This window comes from Cervus elaphus, chromosome 33 (genome assembly GCF_910594005.1).
Source record: "Cervus elaphus chromosome 33, mCerEla1.1, whole genome shotgun sequence".
In the NCBI taxonomy this organism is placed as follows: Eukaryota; Metazoa; Chordata; class Mammalia; order Artiodactyla; family Cervidae; genus Cervus; species Cervus elaphus.
The window spans coordinates 72,590,662-72,612,936 of NC_057847.1; the positions used below are offsets into that span (position 1 = coordinate 72,590,662).

The 22,275-nt window shown below is 45.2% G+C and overlaps 1 long non-coding RNA gene across 1 annotated transcript; it reads right to left on the bottom strand.

The window, feature by feature from the left end:
* Window positions 1–8,292: 8,292 nt before the first annotated feature.
* Window positions 8,293–14,160, bottom strand: LOC122688723. Its single transcript, XR_006339553.1, has 3 exons — window positions 14,098–14,160; window positions 12,181–13,209; window positions 8,293–8,693 (listed from the first exon to the last, which is right to left on the bottom strand). It is a non-coding gene; the product is annotated as an uncharacterized LOC122688723 (long non-coding RNA).
* Window positions 14,161–22,275: the final 8,115 nt, after the last annotated feature.

Here is a 22,275-nt window from a genome sequence, read left to right on the forward strand (position 1 = left end):
CTCACTGAATATAACTCTTCATGGATGCAACAAGCTTAATCCAGCCACCTTGCTACCAGAGGAATCAGATGTCAATGATGAAAAACATGATTTTTTTAAAAATTGTTTTAAAAACATTTGGCTGCTCTGGGTCTTGGTTGCAGCATGGGGATCTTTAGTTGTGGCGTGGGAACTCTTAGCTGCAGCGCGTGGGATCTAGTTCCCTGACTAGGGATTGAACCCAGGCCTCCTGCAGTGGGAACAGAGTCGTAGCCACTGGACCACCAGGAAGTCCCCAACTGTACTGTTTTAACTGAAACACCCTTATCTCCCAGGATCCATCTTCCAGGAAGCCCTATGGACAATCCTGCTTTTGTAATATTTACTGATGGTTTGTATCTGCAGAGACCTCATAGAAAGTGGCAGGGTGGTTATGCTGTCATTTCCCCATTATCAGTCCTTGGGAAAGTCCCTTACCTCACGGCTCTTTTGCCCAACAGGCTGAATTAATAGCACTAACAAGAGCCTGCCAGTGGCAAAAGGGAAATCCACTAAGGTTTATACCCAGAGCCGCTGCGCTTTTGGGGCAGCACTTGATTTTGGCGTGCTTTGGAAACAAAGAGGATTTTTAACATCCTCAGGGCAGCCTGTTAAAAATGGAAGACAAAATGCAGAATTACTGGATGCAATTCTGCTACCAAGTGCCTTGGCTGTTATTAAGGTATCAGGTCACTCACAGCCTGAGACCACAGAAACAAAAGGGAACTCCTGAGCTGATCGCACCACCCAGACGGCAGTTCTGCAGAATAGCGACAGTCAGCTAACAGCTGGGTTCTCAGTCTCCCGGTGACCTTACTGACACCCTGTTAGGTTCTTAGGAAACGGCGCCAAATGGAGAAAAAGGTATGTGGAAACAAAAAGGAGGAATATTTGACTCCAACAAAGGGCTCTGGGTAGGCCCAAATGGAAACCCTAGCCTTCCGTTTGGAGCCCAATACCCCCATTTTACAATATATTCATGAGTTTACTCACTGGAACCCAGATAAGACGGTACCATGGGGGAAACAATATTTCTGGAAGCTTTCCTTCATCAAAGCTCATAAAATTTACTCTAGATGCACCACATGTCTAAAATACAACCCAGGAAAGCCATTACATAGTTTTCAGGCCACCCTTTTGAACTTTGGCAGACTGATCTTATCCAAATGCCCCCCACTCAAGATTACCAGAATGTACTTGTCATGGTCTGCATGTTTTCACATTGGGTTGAGGTGCTCCCATGCAGAAGAGCCACTGTGCTAGTCATTAGGCAAATTAACATTAGAAAGGGTAATTCCCAATTGGAGAGTTCTTGCAAAAATGCATAGTGATAGGGGAACCCATTTTACTGGACGAATTGTCAGGAAATTTGCTAAATCTGGCCAATTATGCAGCATTCCTATTCTGCTTACCACCCCCAGTCCTCTGGACTATTAGAAAGAACAAATGGAACAATTAAAAGTCATTTGGCTAAAACTGTAGATGCTTATTCCTTACCCTGGCCAAAGGCCCTTCCACTGGTCCTCCTCAACCTAAGAAATATCATTTATCTCCCAAGCGACACCAATGAGACTAGATGAAGGACTGTATGAACCTATATTATTAAAAGGGGACATGTTACAAATATAAAAGCTTAATCAAACTCTTAAAAGAGCATTCTAAGCTTGTTTCTGAAGCTAATCAAAGTAATCTATCTTTGGATGAAGATCAGATACTCCATGATCTACAACCTGAAGATTATGTATATCAGAAAAGGCCCTCGTCAGGAGCTCTTAAATAGTTCACTAGCAGCAAAATTAAAGGGAACGGACTCTTAGATTCATATTTCCCACTTAAAAAGGGCCCCTGCACTGGACTGGTTACATAAAGACTGCTGATCTCAAACTTACTTTAAAACAACAGTCAAGCAGATTGAGTCAGATGACCAGAGATTCAGTGGGCTGCACCCAAAGAAAATCAATAGATTTGTGGTACTAATACGTGGTCTTGGTTTGGACAAGTATCCCAGGATGGATAAGATGATGTATCCTAGGATCCTCTTTGACTCAAGATCATAGTGTAACAATTCAGAGATGGTCCCAGCCAATTTACCACTGGTACGAGCCTGATGGGTGAAGAGATCTGTATTCCGCTAATATGACCATTTAGCAGCTATTTTTGTGCCTTCAATAGGATTGAAAGATGTGTATTCAGTCATATCTGACTCTTTGAAACTCCATGGACTAAATAGCCCACCAGGCTTCTCTGTCCATGGAATTTTCCAGGCAAGAATACTAGAGTAGATTGCCATTTCCTTCTTCAGGGGATCTTCCCTGACCCAGAGATCGAACCCACATCTCTTGCACCTCCTGCATTGGCAGGCAAATTCTTTACTACTACTGCCCCCTGGGAAGCCAAGCAGTCATATCAAAACCTTAACAAAATTTAGTCAAGAGGCTTTACATGATAGTAATCAGAGTATTAACCTACTGAATTCTGAGGTCTCCACTGTTTTTCTCCAAACAGTGCTACAAAATCACATGGCCCTTGACCTTACAACATTTCAGGGAGGCACCTATGCCGTAATTCATACTGAAAGCTGTGTTTTCATACCTGATGAATCCTCTAATGTAACATGCTTAATGAACAATATGATTTGTTTCTGTTTTTTTTTTTAACTAAAGCTATATAAAACTTGTGGATTAAACAGAATAAATTTCTAAATTAAAAAAGAAAAATCAGATTTCTGCCTTAAGTGACCCACTCCCTAGTCTTGACTTCTTCAAAAACTAGTTTGGTAAAGGAATCTCTTGGCTTAAATATGACAACTCTAGTAATGTTATTAGATGTATTATTTGTATTTTGACTGGTTTACAAGATTATTGTTTCTCGCATTACCAAATGTGTGATTGAGCCTCCAATAAAAATAATGATGACTAGAAGCTGTTGACCAGAGATACAGTTCTATATGAGATCAATGACTGTAATAGTGTAGCTCTAGACATGTAAAGAAGCAACAAGAGGGAATATAATATTTCTCTGAACTGTAAGAGGCCAGTAAGACAGGTGGTCCAGAGACTTTTGGCTACTGTTAAAGCCTAGGCCAGTAATAACAGCACACTGAATGGCCTGTCAATGAAATCTTTGCCAGATCTGGGAATGAGCATTCCTAGCACCATGGGATGAAATGCCTCCCAAACCATGACCAAATTTGTTACTATGATGGGGTCCTGGCCACTAAAAATTGGCGCTTGCCATCTGCCTCTACAAGGATTAAGCCACTGCAGTTGCTGACTATCAACACACCCTGAAAGGAGTTCAGAAAGAAGACCATGAATAAGGCACTCTGTGCTCTGGGAAAAACTGGCAGAACAGGTCTTCAGAAAGTTACATATTTCTAGGAGAAAATTTTAAGAGTCCAATTCTTACAACTCATCATTTCTAGAAAGCACTAAGATCATAAATGGTGATGTCTGCTCCTCATAACTAGCAGTGACCTTCAAGAGAATAGCAGCAACCTTCTGCAGAAATGTGTGCTTGATTGCACGTACTCCCCCTCTTCACCAAAATCACATACATACTGACTTCCCCCCCCTCCTCCACCACCTCTCTGGAGCAGTTTCTTAGGGCTATCTAAAACACTGTCTCCCAGGCTATAGTCTTCAATTGGTCCCAAATAAAACAACTCACAGTTCTCGTGTTGTGCATTTTTTTTCTCAGTTGACCGTAGTATCTGAGACTTAATAGAGGCAGCCAATAAGGGTAAGAGGCTAATAAAGAAAACACAACTTTTGGCTGCTCTGATTCACCCCACACATCAAGGGGACTCTAGAGGGAGGAGAAGGCTGGACAAACAGCCAAGAAGCCGCCTGGGCCTGAACTAATGTTTCTTTTGTCAGCAGAAGGTGTACTGGGAGGGAGAATGTCCGAGCACCCTCCTGTGGGATGCCCAAGGGACAACCCCAACTGACCTCAGTTCCTCACAAATCTCTCAGATGAGAGATTCTCACATACCAACTGAAGTGGCTGAGTGCCTGCTAGCTTCCAGATCCCACTTGATCCATCCTCATTACATCAGCAGAGCTTCATGTCACCCTTGATGTGGCAGGGAGGAGAAATGAATGTCTTGTAGACACTGGAGCTGCCTGCTCTGTTCTGACTTGGTCAGCTCTCTCCAACCATGACTATTCTGTGATGGGAGTTGATAGACAGTCAAAAGTAGGGTGATTTACATCTCCCTTTGCCTGCAGAATTGGGCCCATTATTATTACACATTCCTTCTTGTATATGCCAGAATGCCCTGTCCCCCTCCTTGGGAGAGATTTGCTAAATAAGTTAGGAACTAGTATGTTCAGGTGGTACAGTGGTAAAGAACCTGTTTGTCAATGCAGGAGATGCAAGAAACTAGGGTTTGATCCCTGGGTCGGGAAGATCCTGTAGAGGAAGAAATGGGAACCCACTCCAAGCCTGGAAAATTCCATGAACAGAGGAGTCTGGTGGGCTACAGTCCATGGGGTCCCAAAGAGTCGGACATGACTGGGCGATGGAGCACACCTTTCTTAGGACAAGGTGAAGTCCAAGCAGGTAAAGAATCTGAATAGAGAATGCATCTATTAGGAGCCCCAGATGACCTACCAGTTGGGCATCAAAATATTCCCCAAGACATCCCCCAAGAAATTAGGGAACAGGTGGATCCTGCAGTTTGGGATACCTCAGTGTCAGAAAGGGCAAAACAGGTTCCTCTGATAGAAATAAGATGAAGGCCTGAAAAAACAACTCTGCAAGAGATAATATCCTTTAAAGCCTGAGGCCCTGAGAGGGATCCAACTGCGGCTCACCAAATTCCTAAAACATGGACTCATTAGGCCCTGCCAATCCCCTTGTATCACCCTGATCCTCCCCATTCAGAAGGCTCACAGGGAAGATGGGTTTGCTCAAGACTTATAAGCAGTGAATGAGGCAGTCATCCCTATTCACCCACCAGTGACAAACCCATACGCCCTCCTCACCCAAGTGCCAGGGAGAACCCAGTATTTCTCTATTTTGGACCTCAGAGATGCATTTCTGTATTCCCTGACCTCCAGACTCTTAAAGCCTTTTTGCCTTTGAATGTTGTTATTTAGTCGCTCAATCATGTCTGACTCTGTGCGACCCCATGGACTATAGCCCCCATCAGGCTCCTCTGTCCATGGGATTGTGCAGGCAAGAATACTGGAGTGGGCTGCCATTTCCTTCTGCAGGTGCCTTTGAATGGAGGGACCCATTTGCCCTGGAGGCTACCCAATATACCCAGACAGTGCTTCCATAGGGTTTTCAGGAGAGCCCCCATCTTTCTAGAAACGTGTTAGCAAGGGGACTGAGGGAGTTGAGCCTTGAGAAGGGAACTCTGCTACAAAAAGTTGATGATTGATTGATACGTAGTGTGACAAAGCAAGAGTCAGACCAAAACACTGTTCAAGTCCTACGTTTTCTGGCAAAAGGGGGATGTAAAGTCTCCCAAACCAAAGGTCAGATCTCATAGTATTTAGGATTTGTTTTGACCCCTGGGGCATGAGCTCTGGCCATAGATTGAAAGCAGCAATGAGGGCATTACCATCTCCAACCACAAAGAGGTGGATCTGAGGCTTTCTCAGGATGCTGGGTTCTGTCCTATCTGGACTCCAGATCATGGCCTTGTACCAAAACCCCAACTTCCCTGGTGGCTCAGGGGTAAAGAATCTGCCTGCCAATGCAGGAGACACAGGTTTGTTCCCTGGGTTGGGAAGATCCCCTGAAGAAGAAAATGGCAACCCACTCCAGTATTCTTGCCTGGGAAATCCCATGGACAGAGGAGCCTGGCGGGCTACAGTGAACAGGGTCACAAAGTCAGAGACGACTAAGTACACACGTGCAGCAAAACCCCAATATGATGCTCTAAAGGGAGGAGAAAGGGAACCTCTTCAGTGGAGTAAGGACCACCAGCAGGCCTTTAAGACTCTAAAGACTGAGCTGAGGAAAGCACCAGCAACAGGGCTTCCAAATTTGGACAAGCCCTTTACCCTATACGTTCATAACAGCACTAGGAGTTCTGACCCAAAGACTGGGCCAGAACAGAGACCAGTGGCTCTGGGATGGCCAAGTGGCCTGCAGGCAGTAGCAGCCACAGCTGTTGGTTAGTGAGCTTCCAAGTTCACCCTGGGACAACACTTAGATGGATTAACCCGTCATCAGGTATAATCTGGAGAAGGCAATGGCACCCCACTCCAGTACTCTTGCTTGGAAAATCCCATGGATGGAGGAGCCTGGTAGGCTGCAGTCCGTGGGATCGCTAAGCATCGGACACAACTGAGCGACTTCACTTTCACTTTTCACTTTCATGCATTGGAGAAGGAAATGGCAACCCACTCCAGTGTTTCTGCCTGGAGAATCCCAGGGACGGGGGAGCCTGGTGGGCTGCCATCTATGGGGTCACACAGAGTCGGATATGACTGAAGCGACCTAGCAGCAGCAGCAGCAGGTACACTCTGTGCTGGAGATCAAAGGACATCATTGGTTGACTAGGGGAAGGTTAAAAGATGTCAGCCTCTCTTAATGGATACCCTCAACATTCCCTTAAAGTTGTGCCAAACCTTGAACCCTGCAACTGTGCTTCCGGCTGTTAAGAATAGAGACATGTGGCATCAGTGTATAAAGACCATAGAGAAAACTTACTCCGGCAGGTCTGATCGTCTACATGAACCTTTTAACAGCCCTGAGGACAAACGGTTTATTGACGGGAGTGGTTTTACAGCCACGGTAACTGGAAAGGCAGTGTCTGCCGTGTCGGTCTAGTTGAAGGCACAGAAGCCAAGGCCCTGCCACCCAGACATCGTCCGAGCTGACTGTATGAACGAGAGTTCTGCAATCAAGGAAGGAGAGAAAATTAAATACTTTTACTGACTCTAAACATGAGTTCCATGCTGCTGCCACATGCTCTGAGGGAAGGCACCAGCCACCACGCCTACTCCTCCAATTAAGGGAATACTGGTCAGCACGTGCTAAGGAAAGATGAAGCAGGCATGCATACTAAAAACAGCCTTCACACCAAAAACATTAAATCCAGGCAAGCGACATGTGCATGATCTCACACAAAACTAGCTCTCTGAGACTACAGTAGATAATTATTTTTTTTCTAAACTCAGAGTAAGAGAAATATAAGAAAAAATGAAGAAGCAAAGGAACCACTCCCAGTTAAAAGATCAAGAGAACTTCCCTGAAAGAACAGTGGAACAGACCTCTTCAGTCTGACAAGACACCCAGTTCAAAAAGGAGACAGTGAAACTACTGAAAGAATTAATTATGTCTACTGACAGAACCTCTTGATGAGGGTGAAGGAGGAGAGTAAAAAAGCCAGTTTGAAACTAAATATTAAAAAAAACTAAGATCATGGCAGCTGGCCCCATTACTTCATGGCAAATAGTAGGGGGAAAGGTGGAAACTGACAGATTTCGTCTTCTTGGGCTCTAAACTCACTGAGGATGGTGACTGCAGCCATGAAATCAGAAAAGGATTGCTTCTTGGCAGGAAAGCAATGACAAACCTAGACAGTGTGTTGAAAAGCAGAGACATCACTCTGCTGACAAAAGTCTGTAAAGTCAAGACCACAGGCTTCCCAGTGGTCATGTACCATTATAAGAGCTGGAATGTAAAGAAGGCAGAGTGCCAAAGAATTGATGCCTTTGAACTGTAGGGCTGGAGAAGACTAACAAGGAGATCAAACCAGTCAATCTTAGAGGAAATTAACCATGAATATTCGTTGGAAGGACTGATGCTGAAGCTCCAGTACTTTGGTTATCTGATATGAACAGCCAACTCATTGGAAAAGACCCTGATGCTGGGAAAGATTGAGGGCAGAAGGATGAGACGGCATCAGAGGTTGAGATGGCTGGATGGCATCACCAATGCAATGGATGTGAACTTGGGCAAACTCCAGGAGATAAGAGTGAGCGACAGGGAGCCCAGGCATGCTGCAGTCCACGGGGTCACAAAGAGTCAGACACGACTGGGCAACTGAACAACAACATTGACAGAAATGCAGATTAGTGCTTCAAGATGGCAGAGTAGAAGGCCATGCACTCATGTCCTGTGAGAGCACCAAAACTGCAACTAGCTGTTGACCAACCATCAACAGGAGGATGCTGGAACAAACCAAAAAAGGATACCCCACATCCAAAGACACAGAAGAAAGTGCAATGAGACTGTAGGATGGGCACAGTCACGATAAAATCAAATCCCATATCTTCTGGGTGGGCGACCCACAAACTGGAGAACAATAATACCAAAGAAGTTCTCCCACGGTTGTGAAGGTTTTTAGTTCCACATCAGGCTTCCCAGCCTGGGGATCCAACAAAGGGACTGGGAATCCCCAAGGAACCTGCCTTTGAAGGTCAGTGGGATTTAATTACAGGACTTCCACATGCCTGGGGGAAATAGACTCCTCTCTTGAAGCACACAAACCAAGACCCAGGGGAAAGGAGCAGTGACCTCACAGGAGACTGACCCAGACTTACCTGCTGGTATTGGGGAGGCACAGGTCAGCAGTGGCTCGCTGTGGGGAGAGGGGTACTGGCAGCAGCAGTCCTAGAAGGGATCCCTTGACATAAGTCCTCTTGGAGATTGCCACTAACTCTACCATCAAGTCCACAGACCACAGGGCTGGGTCGTCTCTGGCCAAGTAACTAACAGAAAGACAGCACAACACCATTCATCAGCGGACAGTTGGATTAAAGCTTTACTGAGCACAGCCTTGCCCATCAGAGCAAGACCCAGTTTTTCCCACCACCAGTCCCTCCCATCAGGAAGCTTACACAAGCCTCTTAACCTCGTCCATCAGAGGGCAGACAGAAGAAGCAAGAATAACAACAATCCCACAGTGGCTAGAACAAAAACCACATTACAGAAAGTTATGTCCCAGATGAAGGAACAAGATAGAACCCCAGAAAGACAACTAAATGAAGTGGAGATAGGCAACCTTCCAGAAAAAAATTCAGAATAATGATAGTGAAGATGATCCGGGATCTCAGGAAAACAATGGAGAAGATGTGAGAAATGTTTACCAAAGACCTAGAAGAACCAAAGAAAAAACAAAGACAAATTATAGACTAGAAGGAATCAATAGTAGAATAACTGAGGCAGAAGAACAGGGGGACAGAAGACCTAGGGGACAGAATGGTGGAAATCACTGCTGCAAAACAGAATATAGAAAAAAGAATGAAAAAATGAAGACAGCCTAAGAGACCTCTGGGAGAACATTAAAAGCACCAACATTTTCATCATCGATGTCCCAGAAGGAGAAGAGAGAGAGAGAGAGAAAGGACCAGAGAAAATATTTGAAGAGATATTGGCTGAAAACTTCCCTAACATGGGAAAGAAAATAGTCAACCAAGTCCAGGAAGCAGAGAGAGTCCCAAGCAGGATAAATCCAAGGAGGAATTAGTAATCAAACTGACAAAAATTAAAGACAAAGATAAAATATTAAAATCAACAAGGGAAAAATGACAGACAACATCCAAGGGAACACCCATCAGGTTATCAGCTGATTTCTCAACAGGAACTCTACAAGCCAGAAGGGAATGGCATGAAATATTTAATGTGATGAAAGAGAAGAACCTACAACCAAGAATAATCAGCAAGACTCTCATTCAGATTTGACAGAGAAATCAAAGGCTGTACAGACAAGCAAAAGTTAAGAAAATTCAGCACCACCAAACCAGCTTTACAACAAATGCCAAGGAACTTCTCAAAATGTAGTTTTTTTTTTTTTTTTTTTAAAGAATGTGTTTAAGCCTAAATGACCATCAGTATATTGTAAGTAGATATGGGAAGGCATTAACATACTTGAAAAACAGGGCAACCACAAGTCAGAAACATACAATGAACTCATAAAAATGAAAGTAAACACAAGCATAAAATAAAAAGAAGTTATCAAACCACCAGAGAAAAATAAAAAGAAATGAAATGCAGAATCAATGAGAAAACAAGGTTTACAAAGGCAATAAATATATATTTATCAGTTGTTACTGAAATGTCAATGGACTAAATGCTCTAATTGAAAAACACAGAGTGGCAGATTCAATAATAAAACAAAAGCCTACAGTATACTGTCTACAAGAGGCCCTCTTCAGGGGAACATACACACATACATTGAACACTGAGGGGATGGAAAAACAGATTTCATGTGAACAAAAAGGACAAAAGAGAGGGGGTTGGAGCACTCACATTAGACAAAACGGACTTTGAAAAAAAGGCCACAAAGAAAAAGGACATTATACAATGATAAAAGGATCAATATAAGAAGAGGATATTACAAGCAACTCCTGCAGCTCAATTCCAGAAAAATAAATGACCCAATCAAAAAATGGGCCAAAGAACTAAACAGACATTTCTCCAAAGAAGACATACAGATGGCTAACAAACACATGAAAAGATGCTCAACATCACTCATTATTAGAGAAATGCAAATCAAAACCACAATGAGGTACCATTACACGCCAGTCAGGATGGCTGCTATCCAAAAGTCTACAAGCAATAAATGCTGGAGAGGGTGTGGAGAAAAGGGAACCCTCTTACACTGTTGGTGGGAATGCAAACTAGTACAGCCACTATGGAGAACAGTGTGGAGATTTCTTAAAAAACTGGAAATAGAACTGCCATATGACCCAGCAATCCCACTTCTGGGCATACACACTGAGGAAACCAGATCTGAAAGAGACACATGCACCCCAATGTTCATCGCAGCACTGTTTATAATAGCCAGGACATGGAAGCAACCTAGATGCCCATCAGCAGATGAATGGATAAGGAAGCTGTGGTACATATACACCATGGAATATTACTCAGCCGTCAAAAAGAATTCATTTGAACCAGTCCTAATGAGATGGATGAAACTGGAGCCCCTTATACAGAGTGAAGTAAGCCAGAAAGATAAAGAACATTACAGCATACTAACACATATATATGGAATTTAGAAAGATGGTAATGATAACCCTATATGCAAAACAGAAAAAGAGACACAGAAATACAGAACAGACTTTTGAACTCTGTGGGAGAAGGTGAGGGTGGGATGTTTCAAAAGAACAGCATGTATACTATCTATGGTGAAACAGATCACCAGCCCAGGTGGGATGCATGAGACAAGTGCTCGGGCCTGGTGCACTGGGAAGACCCAGAGGAATCGGGTGGAGAGGGAGGTGGGAGGGGGGATCAGGATGGGGAATACGTGTAACTCTATGGCTGATTCATATCAATGTATGACAAAACCCACTGAAATGTTGTGAAGTAATTAGCCTCCAACTAATAAAAAAATTAAAAAATAAATAAATAAAAAAAAGAAAAGACCCTGATGCTGGGAAAGACTGAGGGCAGGAGGAGAAGGGGACAACAGAGGATGAGATGGTTGGATGGCATCACCAACTCAGTGGACATGAGTTTGGGTGAACTCCGGGAGTTGGGGATGGACAGGGAGGCCTGGCGTGCTGCGGTTCACGGGGTCGCAAAGAGTTGGACATGACTGAGCGACTGAACTGAACTGGAACAGCCAGTGAGGAACTTCTACACCTCTATGGTAGGCTAGGGTCTGCGGCCCCTGTCCAGCAAGAAGTTTGGAAGAGACTTTTGTCCCCTTAAAAACAAGGGTGCAGAATCCCTCAGAGGAGAATGACACGGGCTGGGACCTAAATCCTGGGGCCCTTTTCCATAGAACCTGCGTCTGGACAAATATCTCCTTGAGCTGTGTGCTAGTCACTGTCATGTCTGACTCTTTTTGACCCCATGGGCTTTAGGCAGCCAGGCTCCTCTGTCCATGGGATTCTCCGGGCAAGAATACTGGAGTGCGTTGCCATTTTCTTCTCCAGGGGATCTTCCAAACCCAGGGATTGAACCCAGGTCTCCTGCATTGCAGGCAAATTCTTTACCATCAGCCACCAGGGAAGCTACATACAAAACACAAAGAGAACTATAAGGGACTGAAAATAACTGTGTGTAGGTGCAGCTGGGGCAAATTCTGGACAAGATGCAAAAAGACCAAAAAGCCCAACTGCCATTTCTGAAGAGCTGGGAGCAAACACGGTACTGTGCATGCTCCCTACATGCAGCACCACCAAGGGGGTGGGCAGACCACCCAAGCCATCCCTCTGGCCCAGCCCCTGGGTCCGCTTCCATCCTCACCCTTTAATCTGCTCACTACCCCCACTCAGGGAGCCAGCAAGGACACCTGTTGCTTATTCTTGCTCCTCACTGCTGCAGCACAAGTCCCAGTAAAGTCTTGTCTGAATTACTCATCTGGTCTCTTATCAAGAAATTTCTATTGATTGCAGAGTCCAAGAACCTGGGTTGGTAACATTGGTTTCAGATGTACAGCAGACTGACTCAGTTGTAAACATCTATATTTCTTCTTCAGATTCTTTCCCTTTGTAGGTTATTATAAGATACTGAATATAGTTCCCCATGCTATAAAGTAGGTCCCTTTTTAAAAAAATTTTATATACAGTGTCAGCACACATTAATTCCAAACTCCTGATGTATCCCTCTTCCACCTTCTCGTTTGGTAACCATAAGTTTGTTTAAGTCTCTGAGTCTCTCTCTGTTTTGTAAATAAGTTCATCTGTATCCTTTTCTTAGATTCCACACTTAATTAAGCAAAGTACCTTATTTTAAACCTGTGGTAAAAATATGGAAAAGTAGACTCTCGGTTACCTTCCTTAGTTGTCTGCTGGTCGAGAGCCTCAGATAGGAGGAGATCTTGCCTAGGAAGCGTCTTCATGTCAGCACAATTGAAAATGTGGCCCCAGGCCAGCTTCCCAGCCTGTCAGGCGGGCCTGCCGGTGTCCCCGAGGCTTGGTGGCCAGTTAAGTGCCGGCAGCTGTGTCCTGCTGCGGACACAGTGGAGCGGAGCTTCCCTAAGGGTTCTGGTAATTGCAGCCCCTTCCACACTGGATTGGTCAACTCATGCTCTGCCAGTGGTGTCCTCTGTTAGGGACAGATTGCTTTACATACACATGCAGGTTTCTTTTCCTGCAGAGGTGCTTCAGTGGTGTGGGTGTAGGAAAACATTATCCCTTCTTTGGTCTTTAATGGTTAAAACATCTTATTTACCTCAGGCGGGGGGATGGCGCCTCGTGTTCCAGGAATCAGAGCCCCTTGCCATCTGCTTCCATTTCTGCCAGGCTCTTGGGGGCAAAGTCACCAGTGATCTTCCTGTAAAACCAGGACACCTTCTTCAGCCTTATTCGTGGTATCTTCCTGACTTAGCTCTCTCCTTCCGTCTCTGACTGTTCTAGGTCTCATTCTTTTACAGGCTTCTCTCTTGCCCTTTTTATTAAAATATATATATATATATATATATATATATGTGTGTGTGTGTGTGTGTGTATCAGGTTTATTGAAGAGGAATATGCAAACAATAAAATACCTTCCTAAAGCCCAGATCTGATCATCTCTGCATCCTGGATACTGTTTCTGCAGGACACCACCCAGACCAGCCCGCTCCTTCCCTCTGCCAGCCTGGGGGCTCCCCTCCCCGGCCTCTGAGCTCCAGCACTCCCTAGTGAAAGCTCATCCAGCCCTGCCAACCGCTCTCCTTGACCTTCTCCTCGCCCCTCACTTGTCCTCCTGGCATCTCGGCATGTTCTTCATTCCTACTGTGCAGCCACAGAAGCCAGAGTCCTTCACCTCTTTCTCTGACCTCGCTCGGTTCGTGGCTTAAGTGTTTGCTCAACTGAATTAAATAGCTCAAATATGGCGTCAGACGGCCGCGGGGAAGCACTTAATTAAAGTTTCTTTATAAAGGGATGGCTCTTTTAAGGCCGAGGGCCAAGAGGTAACTGGGAAATAAGAGCTAAGAGCAATTATCCTAGAAAGTCTGGCAAGAATGTACTTTTCCAAACCCAGATTGGAAGCCTGATGTGTTTTCTGCGGCCTGAGGAACATCAAGGATGGGGTGTGGGGCAGGGGTGTATGGGGGAGGGGTGTGTGGGGGAGGGGTGCGGGGCGAGGGGTGCGGGGGAGGGGTGGGGTGTGGGGGAGGGGTGCGGGGGGAGGGGTGCGGTGGCCGCGAGGGCCGCTGCCTACCCACCTGCTGCCTACCTGGCCTCTCCCGCAGTGGCCGCGGTGTTGGCGGACCAGCCTTCCTGCTCTTTCTGCTCCTCCTCTCAGCGCTGTCTGCTGGCTCCCTTTCCCCCTCCCCGTTAGCCCCGAGTGTAGAAGTTTTCCGTTTTTCCTTTGAGTCTCTCCCCGCCCCCATTTCCCGCGTCTCACACTCTTTCGGGATACCCAGTGCCTGAGGGCTTCGCTGGTCTTCCCACTTGGGTCCCCCGTTTCAGCCCACTGTGTGCAGGCCCCGCCTGTTGTGCCTGTTAAGTGACCTACAGGTGATTCAGCGGGCCTCCCGAGAAAACTGACGAACTGCCTCAGGTAAGTACGAGCTTCACTTAGCATCACGGGCAATCGTGTTGTGGAAACGCAGCGCTGCGATGAGCCCCTACACAGCCCCCCGACCACCCCCGCAAACCTCTTCCCTGTAGGAACCGGGAGGGCGAGCAGCCCGCGTGGACACGCCAGCGGCCCCCACCCTGCCCTCCGGTGCCCGCCGAGCTCGCGCCCCACCAGCCGCCTGCCAGCCCCAACCGCGCAGCCGGCGGTGCCGGGGGGCGGGGGAGGAGCGCCGGCCTTGGGGCCGCACGCTCGGGCCGTGGGGTGTTGGCTCTGTGACGGGGCGCCGCTAGGTGAAGATGCCACGGAGGCCTCACGGTGCGGGGAGGGTAGTAAAGATCGATCCTTTGCAAAGCACCTCCGCCCCCTTTCCCACGCCTTTTCTCACATAACTCGTCTTTCAGGAACCTTCTCCTCTGGTTTCTGATGACGGTCTACCCAGCCTCCCAGGGCCTCTCACCATCCTCTAAAGATGCCCGCCCTTGTCGCGGACGTTGCACCCCACCCCACCCCGCCCCGCGCGGAGCGGCCTCCCAGCTCTGCACCGCATCAGAAGGCTTTCTTCACGGCCCTCTGCTCTGGACGTTCTCTCTTCTTCCTTAATCTCCCTCGTACTTTCCTCGGATTCTCCTGTCGCCTGCCTTCGCTGCACCCCTCTTTCCCTCTGGGGCAGGGGCAGGTCTCCCCTGCTTCCTTAGGGCACCTGGTCAGCCCTCAACACCAGAAGCCCCATCAGGCCTTTGCCTTTGAGACGTGTTGATCGCTCGGTCATGTTCAACTCTGAGACCCTGTGAATTGTAGCCCTCCAGGCTCCTCTATCCATGGGATTCTCCAGGCAAGAATACTGGAGCGGGCTGCCAGTCCCTTCTCCAGGGGATCTTCCCGACCCAGGGATCAAACCCGGGTCTCCTGCAGTGCAGGCAGATTCTTTACCTTCTGAGCCACCCTCTTAAGGGGACACCACGGCCGCAGGTTCTTTATACGAAATGGATTGGAATTGTGACAAGAAGCCATGGAGTCTATTTCCCAGTTAACTTTCATAAACATTTTCTAGTACTCTTTCTATTTTGTGAGTTAAAGTAAATTTTTATACTAAATAGGTAACATTCACTCAATGGTGACCAGAAAGCAGTCTTAAAAGGTGATGTTTCTGGGAATTCCTTGGTGACCCAGTGGTTAGGACTCTCATTGCTGAGAATCTGGGTTCAACCTCTGGTCCTGTCCCCGCAAGCTATGCATTGTGGACAAAAAGGAATGAAATTTCCAAGTCCTTTTTGAAATCTGTGTCTGTAGGGAGAGAGCAAATTAGCCAAGATGGCAGTGGTCAGGGTCTCTCGCCCTGTGGCTTCTCATTATCCCCCCACATTTTATAAATACACGGTTATGTAACAGCTGAGCTCACTTACAGCACTGCGCATGTGCATCAGAGTGTACCCGCTCGGCCACGGGCCACTTTTGCTCTGTAAGTATGTTTAAGCCCCACCCGAAAAGCGGCTGAGGCTGCGTGGAGACTGCATGCGTTATGGCTGTGTCGGCTGGGTCAGCCACGAGAGAATACAGCGTGTCTGCTGCTCCTCACGAGAGAATAAACACCTCTGCAGTTCCTACCGCTCCTTGAGTTTTCTTTCAGCTTCCCTGATTGTGCCTTGCCTGGGTTGGGTGAAGAGTGTCAACAGCGAGACAGGGTTGATTTCCTCTAGGATTGACTGGTTTGATCTCCTTGCTGTCCAAGCGGACTCTCAAGAGTTTTCAGCACCACAATTCAAAAGCATCAATTCTTCAGTGCTCAGCCTTCCTTATGGTCCAACTCTCACATCCATATGTGACTGCTGGAAAAACCATAGCTTTGATTATATGGACCTTTGCTGGCAAAAGGATGTCTCTGCTTTTTAATAGTCTAGATTTCTTACAGCTGTCCTTCCAAGGAGCCAGCATCTTTTGATTTTGTAGCTGCAGCCACCATGTGACTTTGGAGCCCAAGAAAATAGAATCTGTACTGCTTCCACTTTTCCCCCTTCTGTTTGCTGTGAAGTGACAGGACCAGATGCCTGTCTTTGTTTTTTGAATGTTGAGTTTTAAGCCAGCTTTTCCAGTCTTCTCTTTCAACCTCATCAAGAGGCTCTTTAGTTTCTCTTCAGTTTCTGCCGTAAGAGTGGTATTATCTGCATGTCTGAGGTTGTTGATATATTTCCTGCAATCTTGGTTCCCACTTGTGATTCATCCAGCCTGGCCTTTCACATGATGTACTCAGTATGACAATATACAACCTTGTCATACTCCTTTCCCAATTTTGAACCAGTCTGTTGTTCCATGTCCAGTTCTAACTATTGCTTCTTGACTTGCATACAGTTTTCTCAGGAGACAGATAAAGTGGTCTACTATTCCCATCTCAAATTTTCCAGTTTGTTGTGATTCACACAGTCAAAGGCTTTAGCATAGTCAATGAAGCAGAAGTAGATGTTTCTCTGGAATTACCTTGCTTCCTCTATGATCCATGGCAAATAGATGGGGAGACAGTAGAAACAGTGGCTGACTTTATTTTTGGGGGCTCCAAAATCACTGCAGATGGTGACTGCAGCCATGAAATTAAAAGATGCTTGCTCCTTGGAAGAAAAGCTATGACCAAACTAGACAGCATATTAAAAGGCAGAGACATCACTTTGCTGACAGAAGTTCGTGTAGTCAATGCTATGGTTTTTCTAGTAGTCATGTATGAATGTGAGACCATAAAGAAGCTGAGGGCTGAAGAATTTATGCTTTGGAATTGTGGTGTTGGAGAAGACTCTTGGGAGTCCCTTGAACTGCAAGGAGATCAAACCAGTCAATCCTAAAGGAAATCAACCCTGAGTATTCATTGAAAGGACTGATGCTGAAGCTAAAGTTCCAATAGTTTGGCCACCTGATGCAAAGAACTGACTCATTTAAAAGACCCTGATGCTGGGAAAGATTGAAGGCAGGAGGAGAAGGGATGATTGAGGATGAGATGTTTGGATGGCATCACCAACTCAATGGACATGAGTTTGAGCAAGCTCTAGGAGTTGGTGATGGACAGGGAGGCCTGATGTGCTGCAGTCCATGGGGTTGCAAAGAGTCGGACATGACTGAGTGACTGAACTGAACTGGACTGATAGAGCTTCTCCGTCTTTGGCTACAAAGAACATAATCAGTCTGATTTCAGTATTGACCATCTGGTGATGTCCATGTGTGGAGTCATCTCTTGGGTTGTTGGAAAAAAAAACGTTTGCTATGACCAGCATGTTCTGTTGATAACTCTGTTGGTCTTTGTCCTGCTTTATTTTGTACTCCAAGGTCAAACTTGCCTGTTATTCCAGGTATTTCTTGACTTCCTACTTTCGCATTCCAATCCTCTATGATGAAAAGAACATCTTTTATTTGGTGTTAGCTCTAGAAGGTGTTGTAGATCTTCACAGAACCATTCAACTTCAGCTTCTTCAGCATCAGTGATTGGGGCATAGAATTGGATTACTGTGATGAGGAATGATTTGCCTTGGAAACAAACTGTGATTGTTCTGTCACTTTTTAGATTGTACCCAAGTACTGTAATTTGGACTGTTGTGTTGAATATGAGGACTACTCCATTTCTTCTAATGGTTTCTTACCCACAGTAGTAGATATAAAGGTTATTGGAATTAAGTTTTCCTATTCCCATCCATTTTAGTTCACTGGTTCCTAAGATATTGATGTTCAGTTTTGCCATCTCCTGCTTGACCACATCCAATTTACCTTGATTCATGGACCTGACATTCCAGGTTCCTATGCAGTATTGTTATTTATAGCATCAGGCTTCACTTTCAGCACCAGACACATCCACAACCGAGTGTCATGTCTGCTTTGGCCCAGCCATTCATTCTTTCTGGCACTATTAGTAATTGCCCTCTGTTCATCCCCAGTAGCATATTGGACACCTTATGACCTGGGGGAGGGGGTCTCATCTTCAGGTGTCATATCTTTTTGCCTTTTCATATTGTTTATGGGGTTCTCCTGGCAAGAATATTGGAGTTGGTTTCCATTTTCTTCTCCAATGGATCACATTTTGTCTGAACTTTTCACTATGTATGATTTGTCCATCTTGGGTGGCCCTGCATGGCATGTCTCATTGAGTTATGCAAGCCCCTTTGCTATGACAAGGCTATTATTCATGAAGGGGGTACAGAGAATATTTCAGTATATGCCAGAGGCTGTGGGTTTGTAAGCACACAGGTCAGCAAACAACTAAACAAGACTGACTCCATGTTACTGTGCAAGATAAGTATGAACTTCATTTCTGAGCTAAATCAGGGAGAGAGTCATTTTGGTAGAACTTCTGTTTAAGCAAGGAACTAACTTTTTGTTGTTAGTTTTTCCTCTGCCCGTTTAATAGAAAAACAAGTGTCATTCTTCTTTCACCAAAGAAAGACAATCAAATCAGAAAATGAACATAGTAAGACTGATCTGATCAATTCTGAACTTCCATTGTAACATCTGGAGAAAATGACATGATGGAATGAGTTAAAGTTTTAATTTTGGAGAGGATATGTACTGATATATACAGATCCTCTGATGATTTCTATAGAATTAGAGCCTTGGGGCGTTTTTTGTTCATCTGTTTTAACTGAAGTATAGTTGTTTTGCAATATTATGTTAGCTTCAGGTGTACACATAGTGTTTCACTATTTTTATAGATTATGCTTTATTAAAAGTTATTACAAGATAAGTCTATCATTCCTTGCTATATACTCTCTCTCTCTCTATATATATATGTATTTGCTCATTTGAAACCTTGTATTTAATAGATATTTCTTTCAAATGCTCTTATCACAAAATAGGAGGATTTCTTTAAAGTTGAGTCATTTAAAAACATGCCTTTTAACCATTTTATTAGTATAAGTGTAAACTAGAGTCTTTTGCTAAGCACTGGCACAAACATATGCTGTGGTTACATCTCAGAAAATTTGCTGTGTTGTGTACTGAATGTTCAATAAATTATAGTGAAGTATAAAAAAACATGCCTTTTAAGAAAAATCTATACTGTAATAGACCTATTGTCCATATTTGCATTGTTTCCAAAGTTTTTTTAAATTCCAATGTTTTTTTAAATTGAAAATTTCATAGACTTTAAAACATATATAAAATATATTTTCTTCACTGTGACTTTTGATGAGAATTTACCAACAATAGAGAGATATATTTAACATTTACCATGCAGTCCTGTGGCCATTTATTCTGTTTCAATTGCCAGAAGTCTCTTATATCAGGAGTGCTCTTTCTAGGCAGCAAAGTCTCTGAATTACTGCAAGTCTTTTCCCACTAGGAACCCCCTTGCCTTCCTGGACCAACAACGCCAACGAGGACCACTAGAGGTCATTCTTCTGCCTCTGTTTGGGCAGGTGTGCCCCAGATGCTCCCAGGTGCACTTGTTTGTATCCAGCGGCTTCTAAATGTCCGCTAATCGGTACAGCCCAGTAGTGAATGCACGTGGGGGTAACAAGGCTCCAGGGAACGCAGTGGCCTCTCCTTCCTGGATGGAGGGTGAGAGCCCAGCAGCTCCTGGGTGGGTTACGGAGAGTCAGTTATGTGACAAGCGTTTATTCACTTGTGGAAACTCCTAGGCCAGGTGAGTCCTAAAGCGGGTGATGGTAGGGTTCCAAGTTGAATGAAACCAGCCTTGTCTTTAATCAGCCTGCACACTTCTGGTGCTGTGGTGAAGTGTGCTGCAGGTGGTCATCTCGTGGGCACAACGGTCACTTCAGCCAGCATCCTACTTGCCCCAAGCTCCTGGCTGAGCCCTGGGATGGAGAATGGAGCCAACTGTGATCTCAGGGAGCTTCCAGGTCACTTGGGGGACAGGAACAGGTCACGCTGTGTTGTCGCGGGTGGCGATGTGCAGCCACGTGCGTCTGGAGCTGTGTAGAATGGCAGCGGGGAAGTGACCCAGTCTGGAGAGGGGAGGGAGACCTCCTGGAGGAGGTGATAATGGGGTGAGTTTTGAAGGATGACAAAGGAGAGAACTAGGGAAAAGAGGGAGTTTGTTCAAGACAAAGGGACAATAGCAGCGGAGTCAGGAGGAGCAGAGAGCAGCCAGCTGTGTGCAGGGAGCTACTCAAGTTTCCACCTTCCTGATGGGAAGTGAGGAAGCCAGGTGGGAGCAGGGGCTGGAGCTCGTGTTGGGGGTGGGGACTCAGCTCAGCATTTGAAGTGCCTCCAGGGAGTGACCTGATAGATCAGGTTTGGAGTGGACCACACTGGAGACCATGGCGATGAAAGGATGTCCAAGAAAACGCTGGTCACATCCCTCCTTGGCCTCCTGCTGTCTGCGGGACCTCGCCCTTACAGACAGGACCACAGAACTATCAGGCTGAATTGTAATATGTGGATTTAGGGGGTAACTGAGACTCAGAGAAGGGCAGGAATTTCCTTGAGCACACGTAGCAGGAAAAATCTGTGACATGAAACCTGTAAGTTCCTTGTAAGATTCACTTCCCCTAGCTATGGAGGTACTTTGGTTAATATGTTTCATGACTTACACTGACATTTCCAGGGTGCTCTCGAAGCCTTTCTCGTTGTCCAGCTCTTCAAAATTGGAAATGGCACCCATACTGATGTCTCTGTCCTGCTTTTAACACTTAGGTTCAATTTCATTTTCAGCTGCTTACATTAAATCTACTTTTCAGTCTGAAGCTAAAACAAGGTTTGACATATATAATGAACCATCACTTGACAAAAATAGAGAACACATTACCTATGAGAACTTTGTTTCTCTAATTCAAAGGAAAGATCTGTGCTTTTTGAATTCCTTCCAAAGATCTCCTTCTTCCTTGTGCTTCAACGTCCTCATCTGGACTTGAGGGAGGGAGCTCGCCTGAGCCTAAGCCCTGACGATCTGGGCTGCCCATCTCCTGGTTCCTGGTAAGGATCAAAGGACTAAGCATGTGAAGGTGCTGGCTACCCAGTCACCAGCCAGAGCTGCAGTGACAGGGCTTTATCATAATGCTGCGGGTATTTTTAAATTTATTATTTTAATAGATGCATAGTTGGTTTAGAATGTTGTGTTAGTTTCAGGTATATAACAGAGTTTTCAGTAACCCATCTATATCTATATCTTCTTTTTCAGATTGTTTTCCCTTGTAGACTATTACAAACTATTGTGGTGAGAATACACAGAAGAACTGTACAAAACAGGTCTTAATGTTTTAATGTCCTTAATGTCCTTAAGGACATTGTCACCCTGCTTATTGTCCTTAATGACAGGACATTGTCACCCTGCTTATTGAACATATGTGCAGAGTATACATCATGTGAAATGCTGGGCCGGATAAATCACAAGTGGGAATCAAGATTGCCAGGAGAAATATCAATAATCTCAGATATGCAGATGACATCACCCTAATGGCATAAAGTGAAGAGGAACTGAAGAGCCTCTTGATGGAGGTGAAAGAGGAGAGTGAAAAATCTGGCTTAAAACTCAACATTCAAAAAACTAAGATCATGGCGTCTGGTCCCTTCACTTTATGGCAAATAGATGGGGAAAAAATATGAACAGTGACAGATTTTATTTTCTTGGGCTCCAAAATCACTGTGGATGGTGCCTGTAACCATGAAATTAAAAGATGCTTGCTCCTTGGAAGAAAAGCTATGACCAAACTAGAAAGCATATTAAAAAGCAGAGACATCACTTTGCCAACAAGCGTCTATATAGTCAAAGATATGGTTTTTCCAGTAGTCATGTATGGAGGTGAGAGCTGGAAGAAGGCTGAGCACTGAAGAATTGATGCTTTTAAATTGTGGTGGCAGAGACTCTTGAGAGTCCCTTGGACAGCAAGGAGATCAAACCAG